The sequence below is a fragment of the Panthera onca genome, chromosome B3 (assembly GCF_046562875.1).
Source record: "Panthera onca isolate mPanOnc1 chromosome B3, mPanOnc1 haplotype 2, whole genome shotgun sequence".
Taxonomy (NCBI): Eukaryota; Metazoa; Chordata; class Mammalia; order Carnivora; family Felidae; genus Panthera; species Panthera onca.
In genome coordinates, this window is record NC_138344.1 from 128,138,644 (window position 1) to 128,152,931 (window position 14,288).

The 14,288-nt window shown below is 37.7% G+C and overlaps 1 long non-coding RNA gene across 1 annotated transcript; it reads right to left on the minus strand.

Annotated features, from left to right (window-relative positions):
* Positions 1 to 1,563: 1,563 nt before the first annotated feature.
* LOC132668521 (uncharacterized) lies at positions 1,564 to 10,495 on the minus strand. The gene is made up of 3 exons (XR_009605594.2): positions 10,130 to 10,495; positions 7,366 to 7,424; positions 1,564 to 1,907 (listed from the first exon to the last, which is right to left on the minus strand). It is a non-coding gene; the product is annotated as an uncharacterized LOC132668521 (long non-coding RNA).
* Between the last annotated feature and the right edge of the window lie 3,793 nt (positions 10,496 to 14,288).

Consider the following 14,288-nt stretch of genomic DNA (forward strand, 5'->3'; position numbering starts at 1 on the left):
GCTCAAGGTCCAGAGAGCTGCCACTCAGGAGGTATGTTAGATTGGTGTAAGGTGGCCTACAGTGAACCATACTTCCTTCTATTCACACCCTGTGTAATTTCCTTCCACGTTGACTGTTGTCTTGCCCATGTGACTTACCTTAGCCAATGGGACATTTATAATGTGTGATGCAAGCTGAACATCTGGAGTCCTAATTATTTTAGAATACTACGTTTTACAACCTAGCCACTATGTTAGATGTCTTGTTGAGGCTCCTGAGTGATGAGTGAACATGTGTGAAGAAAGATGTTGAGACCACAATGAGAGACATATGTAGCCATCCTGACACGATAGCTGAGTCCAGTCCTCAACAGACCCACTAGGTCAGAGGAGACGCGTAAGTAACCTAAGAGGGGTGGTGCAGAGACAGCAGAACATTCTAGACAACCCAAAGTCTTCTGAGAAATAATAGTTGTTTTATGCTACTAAATTTTGGATTGTTTCTATACATAGCAATTTATAACTGAAACAGGAGGCAAGCCATGATCTGCCTAGGAGAATTGTGCTGTCATTGAAGCAGCTAAAAAAGAAATTGCTATATATCCACCTCATTCTTTTTATCTGAATTTTCTCACACAATCTGCCCCCAGTCATGATCCAGTCCTGCAGGAGACTTCTTGCCACAGAATACAACATACCAACTCTGTTTGGAAACATGATACAGAACTTGCTAGATTAAATAACCTCATTTCCTTAAGTTCCAGGTATCTGATTTTTGGGACAATGTCAAAACAATCTCTGATGAGATTTCAGCAGTGACCATGGGGGTTTGGTTACCAGTAGGTATTTGACACATTTTTTTCCTCATTCTTGGCCAAGTGCTCCTAAACCAAATCAGAGGTATTGTTTAACTGGCTGCTGATTAATTTTTCAGACAATGTAGTAATCAGCTATCCATATGAGCAGTTAATCAGAACAGTGAGAAAGAAATGACATCTTTAGACCACATTTTATTAGAGTCTAAAGACCAAGTTGGTCCTTAGAGTTCTCATACCAGAAACGTGACTGTTAGCCATTAATCTACCTTTAGGTAGATTTAATCCACCTTAATTGACCTTTAGGGATAGAGACATCTTCCTCAACAAAATCAGATGATGCTTTGCAGTCACAAGGAAATAACAGATTCATCTATATATCAGATATATTTTATGAGATTTTTCTATAGGAATTGGCTCACAACTATGGAGGCTGAAAAGCCCCATGATCTGCTGTCTGCAAGCTGGAAACCCAGGATAGCTGGTGGTGTAATTCAGTTTGAGTCCAAAGGCCCAAGAACCAGGAACTCTGATGTTGTAAGTTTCAGTCCATGGACAGAGAGGAGATGAGATATCTTAGCTCCATCAGTGAGGCAGGAAAGAAAAAGGGGGGGGGGGGTGGTGGTGGAGGGCAAATTCTTCCTTCCTCAGGCTCTTGCTCTAGGCAGGCCCTCAGTGTACTGGATGACACCCACCCACACTGGGGAGGGGGTTCTACCTTACTGAATCCATCAGTTCAAATGCTAATCTCATCCAGAAACTCTTCACAGACACACCCAGAAATAGTGTTTAATCTGGGCACCCCATGGCCATTCAAGTTGACACATAACCATTACAGATATTCATAAATAAAACCCTCTAGTGCCAGATGTTCAAAAATCCAGGATGATGATGATGGTGATGATTACTTCATCTGAGTTAAACTCTTATTAGAGTACTTTGTATGGAAACAATGGGAAAATCGTTGCCCTATTATATTTGTTCTTGCTCAAAGTCCCTTCCAATGTTAAGCTAGGGCCATTCTTGTTTCCTCTTTAACATCACCTGGTCTTCTCTTATGCTTTGGTGTTCTCAGGTTTAAAATGGGTTAATAACACATACCTCACAGGGCTGCTGTGAACATCAAAGAGAAAAAATATATATTTAAAATAACATGTTTACCATAGAACTTTGTGTGCAGATTATCAATCAAGTTATACACCCCATGGAGAGCAAACATTATTACAGATAAAACATATAAAATGCTCTCAAGCTCTAAAGTTGTCTACTACATCTCTGTGTTGGACAACTTAATACATTGCACAGGCCTACACCTCCAGGGCAACTGAAGTTTGAAAGCAATGTGTTCATATCAGAGCTTACCAGAATCGAATACACCCACCCCAATGATTCACAGGGCATATAAGAACTGAAACCTCCTTGAAATCAAAATGAAACACTCAAATACTTAAGTCCATGATATCTAGCTTCTGAGAATCTGTAAAAACACAGTGGTGGTGAAATTGTCTGCTATCTCAGGCACTTTTATACTTTACACCTTCCCTCCTACCTGGCTGGGATACAACTTTGTCAATACACTAAATAGTTTTGAATCAACTGGAGCATAATCAGCTCCATGGCCAAGGTTATGCTATTTATTTTAATGTCAGAATGGGAGCTGATGAGATCATTGTGGTCCTTCCATTATCTAGTGATAGAGACACATTTTGTTTTAATCTCTTTCTTCTAAATCAGTGTTTGCTACTGGCAGTTCATATCAAAATGACTTTTGGGACTTTTCCATGTTTTGTCTCCCTTTCCTCAAACCAATGGGTGTAAAATGAGGGTTCAGGCATGTGCATTTTGAAAAATCTCCCCCTATAAATTTGATGGGCACCCCTGATGAAGAGCCACTCATGAAACTGAAGTGATCTAATCGTTGTATTTTTTTAAAGGAAAAAAATCAGTTACAATTTCACTCAGCTTCCTTCATAATAATTTTATGTTGTATACATTGGCAAAATCTTTACTTTTCAGATTTTGCTACATTAATATCATTTACTCTTGATACAACTCAGGGTTGCAAAACTGAATTCCAGTCCACTACTATCCTGTAGCCAGCGTAACACCTGGCCTCATACGGGTATGAAACTTCTCTGATATCGGCCCATGTAGTGGAAAGGGAAAGGTCTTTTTCAGAGTTCATGATCATGGCCTTTGAGTTGTTATTTTCTCCCAGGGATAGAAGGAAAGGAGAGAAATAGCCCCCACATAGTGATTAGAAGCCTCAGTCACTATGTTCTTTTTAAAATTTTTAAAAATATCAAGTTAGAGGGGCGCCTGGGCGGCTCAGTCAGTTGAGCGTCTGACTTTGGCTCAGGTCACCATCTCACCATTCATGAGTTCAAGCCCCGTGTCAGGCTTTGTGCTGACAGCTCAGAGCCTGAAGCCTGCTTCGGATTCTGTGTCTCTTTCTCTCTCTGTTTCTTCTCCACTCTCATTCCATCTCTCTCTCAAAAATAAATAAAGATTACAAAAACAAATAAAATAAATAAAAATATCAAGTTAGAAATAAAAAGGAGTCAATAACCAGCAGCTAGTCAAAACCATGTGTTTTGAGTAGTCTATAAATTAAATGACATATGTACATAATGATATATATGTAATATAACACACACCCCCATTTATACAGAAACATACCATGGATATGACAAATATTAATATGAATAAATGTAGAGAGTGGGCTTCAAAAAAACATCTCAGAATAAAGTCACTTTTAGAACTTGAGAAGTTCAGAGACTTCCTGATTGTGAGACTCTTGACAAGACTTTTTTAAACAACTCTGTTGTGGTACAATGGATATACCTACATTGCATACATTAGATATGCAATTTTGTAAGTTTGAAATCATCACCACAATCAAAATTATGAATTTACCCATCGATCCAAAAAGTTTCCTCATGCCTTAACGTAATGTCTCTCAAGCTCCTCTCTTTCAGGTAACCACTTATTTACTCTCGTTAATATTTATTTTTTTGAATTATATACAAATTGTTCCATACAATAAGTACTCTTTTTCTGTCTTTTTTTTTTTTGTATTCAACATAATTATTTTGAGATTCATTCATGTTATAGTATGAATCAATGGTACATTCCTTTTAATGCAAGTAGTATTGTATTGTGTGAATGTACTGGTTTGTTTATCCATTCATCAGTTGACAGACATTTGGGTTGTTTCCAACCTTGGGCTATTACAAATAAAGCCATTATAAACATTTGTATGTAAGTCATTGTTTGGCTACGTGCTTTCTTTTCTCTTGGGTAGATACCTAGAAGTAGAATGGATGGTTCATCTGGCAAGTGTGAGTGTTACATTTTATAAAACTTCCAAATGATTTTCAAAAGTGTATGATTTTTTCATTCCCATCAGCAATGTATGAGAGTCCAAATACCTCCACGTTCTCACCAACACTTGGTATGGTCAGTCTTTTTAATTTAAGCCATTTTCATACCACACACATATTGGTACCTTATCATGGTTTTAATTTGCATTCCCACAGTAACAAATGATGTTGAACTTCCCGCCATGGGCATATTTCCCATCCACTTATCTTCTGTGGTGGAATGTCTATATAAACCCTTCATCCATTTTTTAGAATTGAGTTGTTTGTTTTCTTATTAAGTTTTGGAAATTTGTTATGTAGTGTGCATACAAGTCCTACATCAGATAAGTGATTTACAAATATATTATCCTAATCTGCAGCTTGTCTTTTTATCCTTTAACCAGTGTCTCTTAAAGAACAAAAGTTCTTAATTTTTTTTCTTTTGAGAGAGAGAGAGAGAGAGAGAGAGAGAGAGTAGCTGCATGAGTGAGCAGCGGTGGGAGTGGGGGAGCAGAGGGAGAAGGAGAGAGAGAATCTTAAACAGACTCCACAGAGCCATAGAAGGGCTTGATCTGACAACCTAAGATTGTGAGATTGTGACCTGAGCTGAAATCAAGAGTCAGACGCTTAACCAACTGGGCCACCCAGGTGCCCCAAAAGTTTTTAATTTTGATGTAGTCTGTTTTTTCTTTTATAGACTTTGATTTGTTGTAATAGCTGATAAATCTTTGCTTAACCCAAGATCCCAAGAGTTTTCTCCCATGTTTTTTTCTGTTTTTTCTTTTTTTGGAAGTTTTATAATTTTATATTTGTGTTTTTGAACCATCTTCAATATTTTTTTTTTTTATACAGTGCTGATAGGGATTTAATTTTACTTTTAGTTTGCATGTGTATTTCCAGCAGGAGAGTCTGCAGTGTGTGAATGGAGGTCTGGGTTCTTGGATTTCCCACGAAAAGATAATACCCAACAATCCCACTGGAACAAAGACAGCCACAGGGAAAGCAGCAACCACAAAGCATTTGAGTAAAGCAAAAGTACACTCTCAAGGTGGGAGAGCAGGCAAGTTCCAGGAGGTGGCACTGGCCCTAAGTTGTTTAAGGATTGGGTATCTGTTATAGCTCTCTGGGCTGGGAGGAGCTGAGACTCACAGTGGGGTGGTCTCTAAATGGAGGCAGCTTGCAATCATTTGGGGGACTTCTCCACAGGTTGGGAGCGGGAGTTTTTGACCCTACGATGTTTGTACCAGAACAGTCAAGGCAGCCTTTCTCAGATGGGGTAGGGGGCTATAACTGCAAGGCAAATGCATTATAAGGAGTGTAGGGGTCACCCTGGGGCAGAGGTGGGAGAAAAGAGCACACGCCCTGCACCTGTGGCTCTGGATATGTCAGCCTCAAGGTCTTGGAAGCCACAAGGTCAGCGTCTTGTGCCCCCGGCTGCTAATGTGTAACCTATGTATCACTATCCTTGCCTCCAGCTCACGTCACTAGCATTCCCCCTCAAGGACTTGGGACTCTGCCTTGGGGCATTCCTTCCACTGCTTCTACTGAACGTAGGGATAGCCACTTTCTTTAACACCATTTGTCAAAGTGACATTTTTTTTTTCTCCATTGGATTATTAGGAAGAGATTTCTAAGTTAAGATGTATAAATATAAAACAGATTACACCAAAATAAGTTTAAACTTCACTTTTGGAAAAATGCCTGGGTTATTGAAGAGAGATTCTGCTTTGATGTACAGCTACGGTTGATCTTAAGTACATTGGAAGAACTGAAACGTGGAAAAAAACAAACCAAGTCAAACACAACACATAGGTTTGGAGTTTGTTTTGAACGTGTGGTCCAGCTAAATGAACCAATTGATTCTCACCTACTTTTACTGGCTGTGTTTCTTATCATTTAGTCAAATATTCACCTATTTTGAATAGGGGATGGTAGCCTACTGCTGAGGACTAGACATCCTACATTATTAAATTTCTTTTCAAGGCATAAGTTACTAAGTTGGAGTAACTACATTATTAGAGGGTATAAAGGGGATTCTTTCTCCCGAACAGGGATCTATCCCATATTGAGTTTCATTCTGCATATGAACTACAAAGCCAACTGGTCAAAAGATTTCCTTCTACTCAGTCTATTTTGAGAGGATAAAATATATGACATATGATATTCCTGCTATGAAAATTTCAAGGTCTGCGATGGTTATATTGTATCTTTGTATTATTTATAAAGTTCATCCTAATTCTGTAGACATGAAATGATATTTGAAGTAAAATATTATATTTTTCAGAGTTACTTTATAAAAATAAAAACATTTTAAACTAAATCACTCTTGCCTTCTCCTTATGAATGCAAATAAAATCCTTAAAAATAGTGTAACTTGAACCAATCAATAAAATGAGAGAAGCCCATAAACCTGACATGCCTTTGATGATCACAACCCCTGATGCTGGAAAATTAATTTTGAGGCTCTACCAAGAAAGCTCCAGTTCCCACAGGAAGCAAACACATACGCTTGTGTGCATGTGCGTATGCACTTACACACACACGCACACACACACACACACACACACACACACCCCTGAGAAGTCACTACTTCTGCTTTATCAAAAAATAAAAGCATGTTTATTGCTTTATAAACAGTTCACAAAGTCTGTATAAAGCAGCCCTATCTTGTCTGGAGTTCCTCCCAAATAAACTTTTATTTTGTTGTTGCTGTCTATATATACATTTTCCTTGCATAACTTCTGAGATTTTCGGGTCAACATTATCACCAAACATGGGTATTCAGCTTGGAGTTAACGGTCTGACATGATACCTACCAGTATGTCTATCCTAAGGATGATTCACAAAGTACATTTTTTTATTAATTTCTTACAATTTTGTGTTTTTTTTCACATTGTATTAAAACAACTGGAACCAAGACTTGTGTTTCAGGGTATATGTAACTCATTCATGACCTATCGCATTACTGAACAGTTATAATGGTACATTAGGACATTGTAGTCAATGTAGCGGGTGAGTGCTGTGGTCTATCATAACCCTCTAGTGTTGGAATCCTGATGCCCAATGGGATGCTATAAGGAGATGGGGCTTTGGGAGGTCCTTAGGGCATAAGGGTAGAGTCCTCATGAATGGGATCAGTGTGCCACAAAGAGACCCACAGAGATCCCTACCCTCTTTCACCATGTGAGGACAAAATGAGAATCTTTAACCTGGAAGGTTCTCATCCCATCATGCTGGCACCTTCTTCTCAGACTTCCAGGCTCTAGAACTGTAAAAAATAAATGTCTGCTGTTTACGTTTTGTCTCCCCCATGCATAATCTTTAGTGCCTGACACATAGTAAGTACACATGAATATATACTGAGTGAATAAGTATCTGTGAAAAATCAAGTATGAACAATTCTAATTTAGCATTAATATTCTATAATATAGCAAATTTTTTGAATGCTGATGAATATCTTGCCCACTGGAATAGATTCTAGAGATACAAAAAAAAAAAAAAAAAGAAAGAAAGAAAAAAAAAGAAGACACAATATCTGATGTCAAAGGGCTTAGTGTCAATTCAAATTTGGTTAATCCTGAAATATTTAAGGTGATTTTGGAAGCAAAGATCAGTAATTATGACTCATAAATTGGCTCATAGTGTATATTTTTGCAAAGTTTTATAGATCATACCCAATGTCATAACCTTATATAATTACTTTCTTTTTTAATGTTTACTTTTGAGAGAGGTGGAGGGAACATTAAAAGTAATGTTTACTTTTGAGAGAGGGGCAGAGAGAGAGAGGGGGACCCAGGATCCAAAGAAGGCTCTGCACTGATAGCCGCAAGCCTGATGTGGGGCTAGAACTCAGGAACCGTGAGATCATGACCTGAGCCGAAGTTGGATGCTCAACCAAGTCACCCAGGCGCCCTGCCTTGTATAATTCTTTACCACATCTGCTTATTACCATTGTCTTCTACAAGCTAAAGGGCTTTACGAAGCTCAGGCTTAGTCTAGTCCTGTCAAATGCAAACATAGGCATAGATAGTGAGATTTAAGCAAAATGAGTAGGGGCGCCTGGGTGACTCAGTTCGTTAAGTGTCTGACTTGGGCTCAGATCATGATCTCATGTTTCATGGGTTTGAGCCCTGTTTGGGGCCCTATGCTGACAGCTCAGAGCCATGAGCCTGCTTCGGATTCTATGTCTCCCTCTCTGCCCCTCCCCTGCTCACGCGCTCTCTCTCTGTCTCTCAAAAAGAAACAGACATTAAAAAATTTTATAAAGCAAAATGAGTGGTGGTGTAAATGCTTACCAGGTTCTTCCCTTATTAACTTCCAACACAACAGTTTTAAATGTGCATTTTTCACATGACAAAAATTACTGCAAGTTAACCCACCTTCCTTTTACAGGCAAGTAATGAAACTGATTAAAATCAAGTGAGATCATGATTGATTAAACTCATGATCAGAGAAAACTTCTGGCCTTTATTTATTGTTGAGTCGTTCACGAGACCATCGATAGAATTTGTCTCAGTCAATGTAAACTCCTCAACGATGAGCATTGGGCTGTACATTGTTTTCTATATCGGTAACCAGTGCAAGCTTCATTCATGCCTTTAACTTGACTTGTAATTAGAAAATCTAGACCAGCCAGCCACGTCTTAAAACTCAACTGCAGGAGGCAGAGCTAAGTTAATTCTTTTTAGGGTCTCAGTGTCGTGATAGCTACATAAAGGCCAAGTTTAGAGAAAAGGGAACATGGAGAATAGCTGGCAAAATTTCAAGATGGAGAAAGATTATCATAGAAATACAGAGTCGAGGACATCTGAAAGATCTTTGTCATGGCTTACATTGTTTTACAGCCCCTGTGGGCACCATTCAAAGAGGTGCTATGACTTGTGAGCTTCGCAAAGTTACGGACACAGGCAGAATAAAATTGCAAGTCTTTTAATTCCTAGTTGAAGTTTCTCCCCAGTCCAAGAAGCTTTCAAAAAAAAAAAAAAATTATACGCTGTTGTTTTAATAAAAAGTACCTCCTTTTATGCCTGAAACTGATTGCAAAATAAGTTTCCTTCCCAACACATCCTGAGAACAGAGAGCTTTAAACCATATAGATCTTATATTCATAGAGCCCTGCTTCAAAGAACAATATTCAGAGGAGGGGTACTCATACAAAAGCAAATAAATGTTAAGGCTATTATATAGCTGACTTAAAATTTTAGTAGCAATAGTGTGGTAAAGAAAAATAAATTTCAAGATGTGCGACTAAAAGAAACTCTATCCTTTAAATCTATCAAGCATTCTGGTAAATGTTCCTTAACTTGTCACTGGTGAAACAAATTCAATTTGCCACTTCAGTTCTAGCAAAGTGTCATCAATTTTCTTCTCCTTTTCCTCTCTGTACTCTTTTCTGTGCAATTATCAATTTCTGTTGGCTTCAAGTATCACCAATTTGATTACAGCTCTTCACATGTATATTTCCATTCCCGTTTTTTTTTTTTTTTTTTTTTTTCTCTTTCTCTCCAGACTGAAATGCATTGCACTCTTGTATCTGGGATACTTGTAAGTGCTTCCAGTTAAACATTGTAAGTATTAAGCACATCTTCATCTCATTTCAAAGCCTTCTTTCCCTGCATTTCCTAATCCATGTGATAGAACTTACACTCCTACTGCTGCCCCATTCCTCACACCTGTTCACATCTGTTAATTCTAGCTCTGGAGCGCCTGGGTGGCTCAGTCCGTTAAGCATCTGCTCAGGTCATGATCTCATGGTTCGTGAGTTCGAGGCCCCTTTTGGGCTCTGTGTTGACAGCCCAGAGCCTGGAGCCTGCTTCGGCTTCTGTGTCTCCCTCTGTCTCTCCCTTCCCCACTCATACTTTCTCTCTCTCTCTAAGATAAAATAAACATTAAACCAATTCTGGCCCTAAATGGTTCTTAGATTTGTTCCCTGCCTTTCATTCCCACCACCTCTACGTGAGCCCTGGAACTTACCGCCTCCTATATGATTTCTGCGGCTCCTGCTTATTTCTCATACAGCTTGGAGTTGGGGTGATCATGTCATGCCCACTCTACAAGGAATATTCTAGAGCTCTTAGGTTGCTCAAAAGCTCTTTGCAGTTGGTACCTGTCTTTTTTAACTTGCCCCACCTCACATCAAGTATCCTAAACTTTAGTTATCCTGTACCTCGGCCACTTAAACACTTTCTAGTTCCCGGACATACTTGGCTCTACATGCTTCTGAGCATACTTGATACGATACATATCCCATTTTTATGTGCTGAAATCCAACATATTCAACAAGATTTGGTCCTCTTGCCTTCCCCATAGAGCAACAAGACAACTAGTGGAGCAAGTCCCTCTCGCTTTTATGTTTCCATAGCAATCTGTTCATATTCTATTCTATTATTCTATTCTATTCTATTCTATTCTATTCTATTCTATTCTATTCTATCCTATTCATATTGTGACTCTTACCAATTGCACTCTAGCTATTTGTGTCTCTAGCTTTCCCAAATGCTGTGAGCTCCCTTAATCAAATCAGAAACAACCATAGTACTTAGAGATTAGGTAACATTCAATGTATGTTTTCTGAATAAAGGAGTAATGGTGAACAGGTAAATGCACACATGAATGAAGGAATAATGGGTGAAGCAAACACAGACCCCTGATTTCTTGTCTCAGGCACAGACTGCAGTAGGGAATAATTAGAAAATGTACCTAAGCCTGGCACTGTACAAGTAGACTCATATGGGATCTAACATTAGGCAATCAACAGAGCTCTTCTCCACAAATACCACCCTGTGAGGTCCTTGATGCTTGCAATTCTTTTAAAGTAGGGCAAAAGTTTTCATTATATGATTAGGGAAGAAGATAAGTTTAAAAATACTGCAATCACTAATTCATAGCATGATGGGCAGTAAGGAGTCAATAACATTGAAGTTAATTTCTGCCCCTTATAGAACATTACTCCAGATCCAGGCTGCCCGAGTGTAAGACCCAACTCAACAATGTTTGACCAATAGGTAGATGTCTCTGTGATGTGGTTTTCTCATATATAAAACAAAGAGTATATTTATAGGACTATTTTAGATGTGTTATAATAATAAAACTCAGTAAGTTAATAATGTGTGTGTAGTGCTTACAGGAGTGCCTTGTACTTAGTTTATGTTTTATAAATTGTTATTTTAAATTTCCAACAATTTATAATTGACATCAGGACTTCTCTGGAGGAAAATGTGTAGTAATAGATAGAATGAGGTTTACCAGAAGATAAGGGAAATGGTACAGAGGGGAAATGGGTCAAGGAGGTTAGAACAGGTCTGTGAAATGCAATTTCTTCCCTGGAGTGTAATTGTACGTTTACCAAAATTTTTAATTTGGCACAACAATGATCATATCATTTAGTTTTCAGATAATAATAGTAAGGTGATTTTTTACAATAAGAGGGATAGGTATTGATGGAAGATGATCAAGACTCAGTTTTCAGGAGAAAAAAAATATCGGAGACAGAATTAGGAGGCATTCATTCACAATTGAAAAGAAAATAGCCATTGTTAAAACAATAACAACAAAAACCTGTAAGGAAAGATGGAAAATAGGAAGATAAAGACCTAAGGATAGCTCAGTGTAAGTGAGGGAGAGGGAAGAATGTTACTGAAAATGTCAAACCTGAGTGTAATTCTGTAAAACACAACAATAAAATAATAAACAAACAAAAACAAAAACAAGCAAAAGAAACCCCATTAATCTTATTGATATGCTGTAGGAGAGGAAAATAGTCCCTTGCCTAAAAAGCAAAAATTACATGCTCAGTTTTTACTTTAAAATGGAGATATATTCAAGGAAAGGAGAGAGGAACAAAGATCAAAGTGGATCAATAATATTGTAATTATGACTTATTTCTCCATCATGTTCCTTATACAAACAAAAATAAGAAACAAAGCATAAGGTCTCCCTTTGCCTAAAAAGACCAGACTATTTGTACAAAACATTTTAGACCATGTCCTACGTTTGTGTTCATTACATACCAGAAAGCCTTTCAGAGAGTAAATTGCACTCATTTTAGATTCTTATCATTAACACAATTCATACTGATCTGCTGCTCTTTCATCCCATAACAGATAGATTAGCAGGAAATTATAGCCAGGTTGGTAGAAATATATAAATGCAATCTGCATAATATTTATCCAATGTATGACACTATGTATGTATATCATAAAAACATATTAAATATAAATATAAAACATATATTTATATCCATATAAAACATATTAAATGCAAACATCTGAAACATATGAAATGTGTTTTAAATGAAGGGAAAACAGAAAAAAACTATAAAAAATAAAAACAAAATTTCAAGATACATAAGTGGTTTGGGACTTGTTAAAACAGGGACAGGCATCTCTGGCTTCAAAAGGGCAGTCCTGTAGTATCTTAGAAAATAACGATAATGGATAGTTACATTTACAAGTTTATGATATCATGATAAATTTAAATTATAAAGAAATTATGCAAAATATTTAGGAAAGGTCTCCTGTTTTTATTGTTAAGTTTTGTACTGTGTATATGGAAAAGTCACCTATATGAAACATTTTATATGATGATAATGATGGAAAAAGGAGGCACTGTTTTTATTTAGCGGTACCATTAAAATCACGGCATGATTGTAAATTGCCTTTCTCACATTCTAAGTAGTTGAAAATAGCTGAGCTGCTTCTGATCTCCTATTATGGCCAGTTCTAACAATGAATCTTTTTTGACATTAATTGGAAAACAAAGAGACACTAGAGATTATTATTTTGAGTTGCCTAAATGTTAAAACTCTTTATTAAATTTAATTTAATTCAAATAAAAATTCATTGAAATTAATTAATGATAACAATGTTAACTATTAGTTGTAGTGTAACTTCCAATAATAAACACCTCCGAAATGTTAAGAGGAAACCTAATCGACAATGCCTGGGGGGAAAGAACCTGCCTTTCACCCTTTCCCCAACCTGTAAATATTTCCTCCATTCAACACAAAGAACACAGGTCCCAAGGAGCCCCTCAAACCATTGGAATCAATCAAGCAACTCTTGTAGGCAAAGGACAGAACAAAAGGCTCTCAGGGATCTGTACTGTGGGCTAGGTATGGGTGAGAAAAATAATTTAAGCCTTATTCACAAATCACTGAAGATCCACTCTGAAGCTTCCTTATTATTCACAAATCCATTAATAAAACACACTAAACAGTGGTGCTAAAGAGATGGCTAGATGTTCACTAAAGTCGCTCCTTTTCTTTGGTCAAACCACTGGATGACTTTGGCAGCCTCTTTTGAGATGCAAAACTCCTTGTGACTAAGTTTTTCCCAAAGGAACACGAGTAGCAGTGTGTTGGTCAAATCCTCCCATGGGCGTTGCTCCTTGCTCTTTTCCTTCCTCTGGAAGCACAGACCATGGCAAGGTCTTCGGTAGGGTCTGGCTGAGCACCAAGGCCCAACGAGCCTGGATCTCTGTGTGTGATCCTATGGGGAGGGTTGTCCTGCAGACATTAACACCAGCGGGTCACTCACATAAACGAACAGTGAACAATGGCGTTAAACCATTGAAATTTACCATCTATTGTGTTCCTTCCCCAGCTTACCTTAACTAATTTGAAAACTGAAGTAGAGAGTTTGGAGTTAAGTAAACCTAACTTCCAATTCCCATTCCCAATTCGCTAAATGTGTGGCTTTGGGTAAAGTCTCTCAAACTGCAAAGACCTCCATTGTCTGATCTTTAAAAAGGGGAAAAACCTATGTCAGAGTTTTAATGAGATAACATGTAATATTCTTTTCCTGAATTTTATTTTTTTAAATTGTTTTTTAAGTTTATTTATTTAGAGAGATAGAGAGGGAGTGGGGGATGGGCAGAAAGAGAGGGAGAGAGAAAATCCTAAGCAGGCTCCTCACTGTCAATGCTAAACCCGATGTGGGGCTCGAATTTACAAACCATGAGATCATGACCTAAGCCGAAATCAAGAGTCTGATGCTTAACCGACTAGGCCACCCAAGCGGCCTTCTTTTTCTGAACTTTAAATGAGATAAAATACGATAAAATATTTAACACAGAGCCTAACAAAATACTTACAATGGGAGTTATTATAATTAGTTTGGTAATTAAGTACCAT